The following is a 12,587-nucleotide window of genomic DNA, read 5'->3' as shown; positions in this document are numbered from 1 at the left end:
GGTTTTTACAAATGCAGAGATATCAAATATCAGTTGAGGGGACATTAGTAAAACATTTTTGGTAGATTCTGGAGCTGGCCATTCTACGATATGACCATGTGACTTGCCATGTGTCCCAAAATTGACAGGTTCAGTGCATAGGAAACAGAAATACTGCCTGGTGATGGTTGACATGTGGTCAAAATGGGTTGAGGCCTTCCCAACCTCAAAACAAGACTCAGCAGCAGTAGCGAAAGCTCTTTTAACCGAGATTGTTCCGAGATGGGGAATTCCAAGAAAAATCTGCTCGGACAATGGGACACACTTTGTCAATGAAGCAATAAAGCAGGTGGGTCAGTTTTTGGGAATTGACATGAGAACACACTGCAGTTACCACGCCGCCAGTGGAGGACAATCAAACGATCAAGAACAAATTGGCTAAGTGCTGTGAGGAAACTGGGCTCGCATGGGTTAAAGCACTCCCAATTGTGTTGATGTACACCAGAATGAGAAAAAGAGTCAAAACAAATTTTTTCAAAAAAAAAAAAAAGTCTATTTGAAATACTTTTTGGTAGACCCCCATTCATGGGAATAGAGGGGGGTAGACAGAGGCTGCCATCAACAGATCTGTGTGAGAATGACATGTTGAATTAATGCAGAGAAATGTCTTCTGTGTTGTCCAATGTTTGTGTTCAGGTGAAAGCTGCTCAGGGGAAGGTTGATGAAACCCTCCTGCATAAAATCAGGCCTGGCGATTTTGTTGTGATTCATGACCTGAGGAGAAAGAGCTGGAAGGCGAAAAGGTGGCTGGCACCATTCCAAGTGCTACTAATGACTCACACGCCAGTGAAGGTCGCAGAGAGAGCTACGTGGGTTCATGCCAACCATTGCAGGAAAGTTCCGCCCACATCGCAGTAGAATCAGCAACAGGAAGAGATTGTTCCGAGTGAATGTCAATAAACGCTGAGATCAAGTTTGAACACCAAGTACCACTATCAGTGGAAGAGCAAGGCCAACCAAAGAGAATAACATGGCCTGTGTGCAGATTGGACCCCATCGTGTGGTCTCAAGCAGTAATCATCGTGAAAAGGTACGAACTGAAAAGAATTCAAGAACAATGCGAGACGGTTTAAAGCAGGATGGTCTGACTGCAGGGTCAGAATCAACGTGAAGGACAGAACAGCGGACAACTGTACAGCCGTCATCAACGACAAAGAAGTCAACTTCACATGCCTATTCGGTAAGCCACATGAAACTTCACCTGCAGCAGTGTGGGTGTGTGGTAACAGGGCATTTCATCAGATGCCAAAGAAGTGGTCAGGGTGTTGTTACCCAGCTTTGATGAATGTGGGTACATCTGTGTATTTGCAAAACAAGGCACCTGGGGTGGGAAGGGAAAAAAATAAATGTTGTAATCTTGCCTGGGATTTTGCCAAAGCACTATGCAGGGTACACATTATCTGATCCGTGGACGACGCCTGGAGCAAATGTGGGGTGGTCATTGTTCTTAGGGGTGGGTACAACGGTAACAATTAATAAGATAAATGGGCTAGCATGGACAGTATTAGCAATAGCTAATAGCACAGAAAATGCTTTGACAATGATAAATGATGAAATGAAACAGTTAAGAGATGCGGCCATTCAAAACAGGTTGGTTCTTGATATGTTAACTGCAGAGAAAGGGGGAGTTTGCAAAATGTTGGGAATGTCTTGTTGTTTCAATATTCCAGATTACAGCGACAACATCACGAATGTAATTGAACACATGAGAAAAGCTATACAAGAGCCAGAACATGTTGAGAGTACATACACTCACCTAGAACTTTATTAGGAACAGTATGGTCCTAAAAATAGTTCCCAATATGGTCTTCTGCTGTCGTAGCCCATTCGCCTCAAGGTTCGATGTGTTTGCATTCTTAGATGCTATTCTGTACACTACAAATGTACAGAGTGGTTATCTGAGTTACTGTAGCCTTTCTGTCAACTCAAACCTGTCTGGCCATTCTCCGTTGACCTTTTTCATCAACAATGTGTTTCTGTCCACAGAACTGTCGCTGACTGTATGTTTTTTGTTTTTGGCACCATTCTGAGTAAACTCTAGAGACTATAATGTCTTTTTGTGCATAAAAATCCAAGGAGATCAGCAGTTACAGGCATCCCAACCTGCAAAAAGTCATTTCAGGGAGGTATCCCCCCCCCCAAAAGATATAAAAGCATAATATATAATTTCTTTAGGCTATAGGCCTATGCAATTATTTGTTAATTATGTAGATTACTTTTAATATAAACTGCTTATACTATTTATGTAAACTGCTTTTATTTATATTCCATTGCAACTTTAAACAGGTCTAAGGAGTTTATTGTTTTCATGTAGCCTAGGTAACTAGCCGGCCTGAATAATATGCACATGAAATTAAACTTGTTTAACTCACCTCAACATGTCTTTTAAAATCATTTAACCCGCCATGGGCAATGCTGAAGTCACTGTTACAAACTGTACAGCGTGCAAGACTGTCATTATGTTTCACTCTTATTAGACAGGGGTACACTTTCGTGTAGTCTGGCGTAAAATGTGTCTTATATTTTCGCTTTTTGGGGCACTCTCCCTCTCCCTCCTGTGTCTAGATACACTGAACTGATTAATTAGGTTCGGGAGATAAAAGCCCGCCCACCCTGACAATTAATTGGTTGACTTACCGAAACAGGCCAATCAGGATGCTCTCTGTCTTACATGCACTTCTTGATGCACACACGCACACACACACACACGCAAGGTCTCTCGCTCTCTCCCTCTCTGCCGTGCGCGCTACACGGTTTGGAGCACAGTCTAACCGCTCTTGCTCACTCGCTCTTGATTCCGGGAGATTTTAACTAATTTGCGGGCATCAGGGAGCCGTTATCAATATGCGGGAGACTCCCGGAACTTCCGGGAGACTTGGAATGTCTGCAGTTATACTAGTCAAACCAGCCTGTCTGGCACCAACAATCATGCCTCCAATTTTCCCTATTGTGATGGTTGATATGAATATTAACTGAAGCTCCTGACCCATATTTGCATGATTTTATGCAGTGCATTGCTGCCACATGATTGGCTGATTAGATAATCAAATGAATAAGTAGGTGTACAGGTGTTCCTAATAAAGTTCTAGGTGAGTGTAGGTTACTTGGTTTATGAATCTCTGGGGAGGGTGGGGGTATTGGCTGATTCAAACTGTGTTACCAATTGCGGTGATAGGACTGTTGATATTGTTATGTTTACCATGCATCATAACAGGTGTTTCCAGCTCAGTACAGAGACTGGTTAAAGCAGGGGTGTCTGTTCAAATGGTAAAAATGACAGTATATCCAGAGGATGATGAACACAAATATGATGATACGAGTAGCGAGAGCTACTGTGAAATGTGTTAAAATGAGGTATTTCTTCCCTTTCTGAGAATAATTTGATATGTAAAGAGGGTTATAAGCAGCTGTCATCCATGTTACGAGATGACGTACAAGGAGAGGGTTTGAAATTAGGGATTTTGTTATACTTTTATTCTTTGTATTTTTATAGCCTGCTGACATAACCAAAATGTTAAAGTGATGTGTTTTTCCTACTCAATCTGTACACTATTCCTTGTTTATACTGAGGTGACTGAGGGTCTGATTTTATGTCAGACATGCAGTAACGGTGTTTACTCATTTAGCCCGGCTTCAGATAAAGTCTTTACTTGCTTGCTAATACTTAAGGGACTATCCCCACACAAAAAAAAACAGCTTTTTTTACTTTATCCAAATGTTATTTCACAAATGTTTAAGAGAGTGATAATTTATGCGAAAATCAGAGAAGAAGAGTGTAAGTGTGATGATATGACTTTAAATTTGTCTTATTGTTTATTATTGTGATTGAGTAATCTGAATGATAAAAAGTGGGGAATTGTTGTAGAAATTTTGATACTCATTGATCAGTGATAGTCATTGCAAGGGAATGCCACTGTGTCTGAGGAATGCAGAGGGGAAGGATCTGCTTCTGTTAGAGACCTTGGATAAAAGAGGTATAAAATACAAGTCAGCCCTCCCCTTCTCGTCTCACTCATGGCACAGAACGGTTAACTCCTGTGTAATGACTGGGTCCTTCTTGCAAGAATAAATTCTTTTAAAAGACTGTTTGATTCAGAGTGTCTCTTAATCAGGCAGCGGCTGGAAATAATCATTGCTGAGCAACGCTGCTGTTAAATAACGCCACACCCATAACGACATGAGGGAATACACACAAAACAAACTGGGGCTGAATAATCCCATGACATGTGGCTGATGTCTTGAGATGTTGCTTCACTATATCTACATAAATTTCCTTTCTCGAGATGCAATCTATTTTATGAAGTGCCTCCTGCAGCAAAGCACCCACACAACATGATGCTGCCACCCCCATGCTTAACGGTTGGGATGGTGTTCTTTGGCTTGCAAGCCTCACCCTTTTTCCTCCAAACATTTTGATGGTCATTATGGCCAAAAAGTTACATTTTTGTTTCATCAGACCAGAGGACATTTCACCAAAAAGTAAGATCTTTGTCCTTATGTGCACTTGCAATCTGTAGTCTGGCTTTTTTCCTTGCTGAGTAGCCTTTCAGTTTATGTCAATATAGGACTTATTTTAATGTGGATATAGATACGTGTCTACCTGTTTCCTTCAACATCTTCACAAGGTACTTTGCTGTTGTTCTGGGATTGATTTGCAGAGCTACATTCATCTCTTTGAGACAGAATGTGACTCGTTCCTGAGCTGTATGATGGCTGTGTGGTCCCATAGTGTTTATACTTCCATACTATTGTTTGTACAGAAGTTTAGGCATTTGGAAATCCCTCCCAAGGATGAACAAGACTTGTGGAGGTCCACAATTTTTCCCACAATGTAAAGCAAAGAGGCATTAAGTTTGAAGGTAGGCCTTAAAATACATCCACAGGTACACCTCCATTTGACTCCAATTAGCCTATCAGTGTTAGGAAGACAACACAGATGGATGGTGAACCCAGATGTGGGAACATTATTTAAATTATAGTTAAGAGAAATGATAAATGGACATGGCTGGTTCAGAGTAACACTAATGATGAGAGCACGAAGAAGGATGATACTGATGTGTAAGAGCATTGAGGTCTGTGTGTTCCTAAGGGAGACTAGACCATGATTGTGTGGCTGTGGCAGGTTTTTGAGCTGTCCTTGATTACTGTGGTAACTGTGTGCAGGTGCAGGTGATTAGAAGTCTGGGGAGATGCTTCTGGGTAATGTAGTTTTGTGGTGGGAGTGACAGACAGAGACTGGGGAGAGCGTGACAGAACCCCCCCACCCCTTAAAGGGTGACTTCTGGTGCCGAATGGTGGATGGAAAGGAGGGCAGGGCCAAGCAGACCAGGAAGGATCTGGAGGATGATTATGAGGCCAAGGAGGAGTTGTCGGACAGTCAGGATGCCAGGGAGGAGGGAGCAGGTGGGGCCACATAAGGAGTAAGGAGTAAGGAGTAGGGACTTGAGACTAAGGAGGAGGAGCTGGAGATGGAGCAGGCAGAGCTGGGATTTGTGTTTCTGGAGAAGGAGCCAGAGGTGGAGTGGGCGGAGCCACAGGAGGTTTAGGGAATTAAGTCTCTGGAGGCGGAGCCGATGGGGGCTCACGAGTAGGCACTGCAGGATGCTGCATGGGTGGAGCCACTGTAGTCTCAGGGAAGTGAGTCTCTGGAGGCAGAGCCGCAGGGCTTGGAGCAGTAAGCGGCTCAAGAGACATTGAGGGATGAGTATCAGAAGAAGCGGTCGTATCCGCTGGAGAAGGAGCCTCTGGGACAGTGGGCAGTGGAAGGCTCTCTCAGAGGGCAGCGTCATGGAAGGCTCTCTCGGAGGGCAGAGTCATGAAAGTCTCGGAGGGCGGACTCACCATGGTCAGGAGCGCTGGCAGTGAATGTGAAACGACCTCTGTGGTTGTAAACACAGACAGTGACAAGGAAATGACCTATGTTGATGTTAACATGAGCAGTGACAGGGAAATGACCTTTGTGGTCATAAATACAGTCAGTAACAGGGGAACATCCTCTGTGGTCATAAACAAGGGCAGTGACAAGAGAAAGGCATCCATGGCCTTGGGCACTGGCAGTGACAGGGAAGCAACCTCTGTGGTCGTAAGCGCAGATAGTGACAGGGGATTGACCTCTGTGGTCATGAGTGCTGGCAGTGACTGGGATGTAGGAGCTCTTCTTCTCCTACTCCTCTTCCAGACGGCCGTGAGCACTGCTATGGGAGGCTCGATGAAGGAAATCTCCAGGACCACCGAGCTTGGCGTGAACATAGTCTCCGTAGACTCGGAGACCACTGGAACCACAGTAACCTACATTGGTAGCTCAAAGACCTCCCGAAAGTGGGTGATGAAAGCATCAAAGGACTTTACCTCCTTGCCATCAGATCGCGGACCCCCACTTCAAGGCATCTCCTGTCACACAGGATATGATACAAGCGATCATCGCTCGCTCGGTGGGAAAACCGTGTGGAGAAATCTGGAACAGGAGAAGACATTGAAGGACGAATTCATGGCACTCCTTGTCAGAACAGGAAAAGTCTGAGTGGCCAGTGGATTGCAAGAAAGTTGAACCAGAGGGTCAGGAGAAGAGTTAACAGAGTAGGCCACTGTAGTTCTGGTAGCACTGACTGATGATGGAGAGGTGATAACAGGAACACTAACTATGGGATCCAGTACATGTTGAATCAGATGAACGACAACCCCAAAATGCTGCATCTCCAAAGCAAGTGAACACTGAAGTAGAAAGCCATTGCAATCCTCTGACGAACCAGAGTAGGGCACCGGAACGACCAAAGGACCGCTTGAACTCATCAAGGCAGACAGAGGCGGAAGAAGTGGCAGGGGGAGCGCTTAAAAATCAGAAGCTAATTGGCTAATTGCCTAAAGGATTGACATATTTTTCTGGAATTTTCCAAGCTGCTTGACGTCACTGTTTATAAACTTCTGACCCGCTGGAACTGTAATTTATTCAATTAAAAGTGAAACAATCTGTCTGTAAACAATTGTTGGTCAAGTTTAACCTGTTATTAAAAAATATCCAATAAATATTTGTATTTCATTTATGGCAAATAAAAAAGTTTTTCAATAACTTCAAACCAATATCTGGTCCCAAACTAGCTAGCCTCTATTGAGTGATAGTTTAACGTATTGCTAATTATGCAACCAAGTTACTGTCAGCCTTACCAATTTGTTGTGATATTTTTTTGCTTATTATTAGTTTCATTTGATGAATTTTGAAATGTAACCCTACACTGTAGATATTGTCTCTAACACATGGTAGCAAAAATCACAAACCTTGTATGAAGTAATATTAAAACAAATTTTGTTAATAAGTTTATTTTAGTTTACTTGGGGAGTGTTGGGCACTTTGTTCAGGAGCGGGTGTGGTTATTAACAATAATTAATAATCATCAAATATAATTATTAATTAACCTAAATCAATAGAACATTGATTAGAATCAACAATAGTTTATTAACAGGGTTGGGAGAGATCCAAGATGGCGGCGCGGTAGCACGCAGCGGCCACTCCGGATCCAAAATGGTGCTATTTTTGTTAAAAAAGCCCGACTTTTGCGGAACATGGACATCGGAGCAACCGGTGTTCGTGTCTACCATCGCCAGACACTACTGAAATATAAGACTCATGCAAAAACCAAGCTGCATGATGACCTGCAGGAGGCACTACGCGTACTCGGCTTGCTGCGGAGACCAGGCCTCCAGTCCTCGGCATCGCCTGATGCCGGTGGCTGGGGGAGAGGACGTCGTAAGCGGTGTGCGAGAAAGCGGAAGCGCGGCAAGAGGGCGGGGGTCAATGCTAGGCTAAAAACAAACCCTAGCCGGCCAGCTCTCCCGTCTATCCTGCAGAGTTCCGGATGCCGCCATTCAGCTAGACGGGCTCACCTTGTTTCGTGCCGACAGAAATACAACTCTCTGCGGTAAGACTTGCGGTGGTGGCTTGTGTGTTTACGTCAGCACGGAATGGTGCAAGAACTCTATGCTAGTCTCTAATTACTGTACATTAAGACTCAGCTGCCCCCCTCACTAGACCCACTGCAGTTTGCGTATCGTCCAAACCGTTCAACGGACGACGCCATCACCACAACCCTCCATCTGGCCCTCACCCACCTAGACATAGACAGCCCAGCATTCAACACGATAATTCCTAAGCACCTGATTGGAAAGCTGAACCTGCTGGGCCTGGACACCTCCCTCTGAAACTGGATCCTGGACTTCCTGACTGGGAGACCTCAGTCAGTCCGGATCGGGAACAGCATCTCCACCACCACCACACTGAGCACTGGGGCTGCCCAGGGCTGTGTGCTCAGTCCACTGCTGTTCACTCTGCTTACTCACGACTGTGCAGCAATGCACAGCTTGAACCACAAGTTCACCGATGAAACGACCATGGTGGGTCTCATCAGCAAGAACGATGAGTCAGCATACAGAGAGGAGGTGCAGCGGCTAACAGACTGGTGTAGAGCCAATAACCAGTCCCTGAATGTCAACAAAACAAAAGAGATGGTTGTTGACTTTAGGAGAGCACAAGGTGAACACACTCCGCTGAACATCGACGGCTTCTCTGTGTAGATCGTCAAGAGCAACAAATTCCTTGGTGTTCACCTGGCGGAGAACCTCACCTGGTCCCTCAACACCAGCTCTATCACCAAGAAAGCCCAGCAGCGTCTCTACTTTCTTCGAAGGCTGAGGAAAGCACATCTCCCACCCCCCATCCTCACTACATTCTATAGAGGGACTATTGAGAGCATCCTGAGCAGCTGCATCACTGTCTAGTTTGGGACTTGCACCGTTTTAGACCTCAAAGCCCTGCAGAGGATAGTGAGGATAGCTGAGAAGATCATCAGGGTCTCTAGCTAGCTAGCCAGCTTTATCAATAGCTGTTAGCTTAATCTGGTTAATGATAACAGTAGCTGATTATAAAATAGATTGTACATTATAAATATGTTGACACAATTCAGTATTGATGTGATTCATTTTGATAAATCGATGCGCTATTGTTTTTATAATAATAGAATTTATATATTTCCTGTATAATCAAGTTACGTTACACTAATGAATGTAGCTTTTTGCATTATCTTGAACATTGTCTAGCATTCATTTCATGTGTTATTGTAGTTTACCTTGCTGAATAATTACAGATTAACATTGACATTAACCTGAATTTTAGCATAAAGTGAAGATTGTTTAGATTATTTGAAAGTTACACATCAAGGTTGCTTGCAATTCATCAGTGTTAGCAGGCATGATCAAGTTAGCTAAAATGACACAGATCAATCCTTATGGCACTATATTTCACATACTTTGCAGTTATGTAAGTTTACCTGTCCAATAAGAAAAATGCCAATTCAGGGTTTTGATCCCTAAAACCCAACGAAGGTCCCTCCAGGAATCAAATGCCCTGCCGATGTTCACTCTAGTTTTCATTCAAACACAATCACGTTCCTGCTTAGCCAGACGGGATTCAGTATAAATAGATAAATGTTTTTTTTCTTGGCTTACTTTGGTATGCTCGGCATACGCCTCCCCCATAGTGAACGTGGAACCAATGATCTGCGAGGCGATGTCGATATATTGAGCCAGATTGAAGGGACTGTGACCGCCAGGCATCAAGATACGATTGGCTCACTCAATCCGAAATGGAAACAGTCTTTGAGGGTGACCTCATTAAAGCCAACCTTGCTGGCCAAAGAGCAGAAGTAACCCCACATATTCTTCCAGGGATCGATTCCCCTGACATAGGCGCAGGAGCCGAACTGCTGGGTTTATTATGGGCGGTCAGGTATTCTGTAATGTTGTTGGCAACAGGCAGAGACAAAGACGATGACAAAGGAGTGAAGAACCCAAGTGCAGTTTATTTTTAAACGTGTACTCTTAAAAACCCTAACTAAAAACGTGAACATAAATGTGAAATAGACTTGAAATAACATGACTTGACTATAGCTTGACTTGAACAAAACAACAGAGTTACATAAACAATACCTGACAATGGACTATGGAAAACATGATTGTTAAATACATGACATGGGAGAACACATGACAAAGATAACTAATCACTAGACTTAACTATATACATGATAACAAGACTAAATTAACTAAAGAAAAGAGTAATAACAAAGTAATCAGACAATGATTCAATGAAAACAAGACACATGAACATGGAGGGAAAGAGGAACCACATGACCAGGGAACACATGGCATGAAACAGGAACTAAACTAGGAAATGAAAGACATGAACAAAACACATAAACGTGACATTAATAATCAACTAAATTATTTACTCAAAATCATTTTTTGTGATATAATGGATCAACAGTATGTAATCAGTGCAAAGGGGAGTGGAGTTACATGAGTTTACCTGGGGCATAAACATTTGTTAGAGCAAAATTGGCAATGATCTCTCAAACTCCAAGACTGTTCTGTTACTGTTCCATCACAAGCAAATAAATGCATGTTAGTAGCCCAAAAATGAAACTTCAAAAGCACACAAAGACAACATTAATCTCTAATAAGTAATCCATAAAACTCCAGTGGTTAATCCAGATTTTCAGAAGCGATATGTTTGATGTAGGTGAGAAACTGATCAATATTCATGTCCTTTTTACTCCACTTACAGTTTTACATTCTTCTTTTGTTTTTGGTGATTTAAATTTTTTTGTACATATACTGGGCATGGACGAGAATTATAGTTAAACAAGACATACATATTTAACCTTTTCTCACCCATATCTATCATATCGCTTCAAAAGACATGGATTAAACCACTGGTCTTATGGATTACTTTTATACTTCCTTTATATTATTTTTTTTAAGCTTCAACGTTCTGGCAACCATTCACTTGCATTATATGGACCAACAGAGCTGAAATATTCTTCTATAAATCTTCATTTGTGTTCTGTAGAAGAAAGAAAGTCAAACACATCTGGGATGACATGAGGATGAGTAAATCATGAGAGAATTTTTTTATTTTTAGGTTAAGTATTCCTTTAATAGATTATAATAGAATAGAACAAAAGATTAATTGTGCAATATCATCAAAAATAATCAAAATTATTATTTTTTTTGTGAAAATTAAAGGGATAGTTTTCAAGTATTCGTTCACCCTCATTCCACTCAGAAAATGAAGACATTACACTTCCTTAATTTAATTAGAGAAAGATTTTAACACAAAATTGAGCATAATTTAGTTGCATTATTATAAATTAATGTACTTTGGTAGTTTTATCTGCTTCATGAGGTTTGTCAAACTCAGTTTATTAATGTTTTGTTTAATTAATAATCTTTAATTGATTTATTAATCATTAGTTTATGTCAAACAAGTGTAAATACAGTTAATCTGTCGCACTGCCAATTTACCAGCAGCTGCTTCTCGAGCTAAACTCAAATAAAACATAAGTTTAAAAGTCAATCCTCAACCTGATCACAAGTGCCATTATTCCCCACAATATTAACCCCTAAACCTCCAGCATAACAGACACTCTTATAAAATACCAATATAACACAACATTTAACATGAACTCATCTTCTGTTCTCATCTTGCTCAAAAATACAGAAAATAACGTTTCAATATCTGTTCATCCCATCCATTTCCATGAAGAACATGCTAGAACATCACTGAAGCGGTCTCTTACTGTAAATCAAGTGTTACATCACTGTTAGTTTTGTTCTACACTGCGAGCATCAATGGGACACGCGGTGAGACAGAATCTAAAATCATTGAAATACTGCTGGTACTATTCGCTCTGACTCCAACACATCTGATTGATTATAAACTCAACTACTGCAAACAAACATGTTCATAGAAAGTTTTAATTGACACTTTTCACAATTAGTAAATCCATAATTATAACATTATTAACATTGTTCTGATTAATTGTGCAGTCCTAATGATGAATGAGAAGAACATCTCCTTTTGTTTCATGAAAGTTATACAGGTTTGACAGAATTTTCTTGTTTGGTCAACTTTTATGACAGACAGGATGAATGAGAGAGTGGACACGACCAAAGATTTTTTGTAGAGTCTAAAAACTGTTGAAAAAACTTGATCTCTGTCATTTCATCATTCTTACTCCTCTGGAGTTAGAGGGGAGGGTTTGGAGAGTGTCTGGAGAGTGTCTGGAGGATGTTTGGAGGATGTTTGGAGGATGTTTGGAGGATGTTTGGAGAGTGTTTGGAGGATGTTTGGTGGATGTCTGGAGGATCGTTGGAGAGGGAAGAGGAAATTGCTGACATGCTCTGAATGGATCCAGATGTTCAAGAATGTCTCCCTCTAGTGTCCTGATGATTGAATATCTTATTCATCAGTTATTTACTTGAGTGATGATCTCTCGTCTTCTGTCCAACACTTTTAGCTCTGACGTCATAAACCAGCACAGCAACAGCAGCCACGCCCACCAGACCAGAGATGACCAATCGGATCACAGCTTCAGTGAAACCACAGCCACAGGCGAAGTCTACTGAGAAAATAAATTAGCAATGAGAAATCTTTTCAGAAGACTCTGTTAGTTGCTCAGGGACATGTTTTACAAACTATCAGCTTAGAGAAAAAATCATTA

General features: G+C 41.8%; 1 protein-coding gene across 1 annotated transcript in view; it reads right to left on the bottom strand.

Moving 5' to 3' along the window:
- The window catches only part of LOC127639469 (uncharacterized), an 808,968-nt gene that overhangs the window by 231,976 nt on the left and 564,405 nt on the right, over window positions 1-12,587 (bottom strand). The gene's annotated exons all lie outside the window — the stretch shown is intronic.

This window comes from Xyrauchen texanus, chromosome 48, assembly GCF_025860055.1.
Source record: "Xyrauchen texanus isolate HMW12.3.18 chromosome 48, RBS_HiC_50CHRs, whole genome shotgun sequence".
NCBI lineage: Eukaryota > Metazoa > Chordata > Actinopteri > Cypriniformes > Catostomidae > Xyrauchen > Xyrauchen texanus.
Note: the sequence above shows the minus strand (reverse complement) of the source record. Positions and strands in the feature narration are given on the sequence as shown.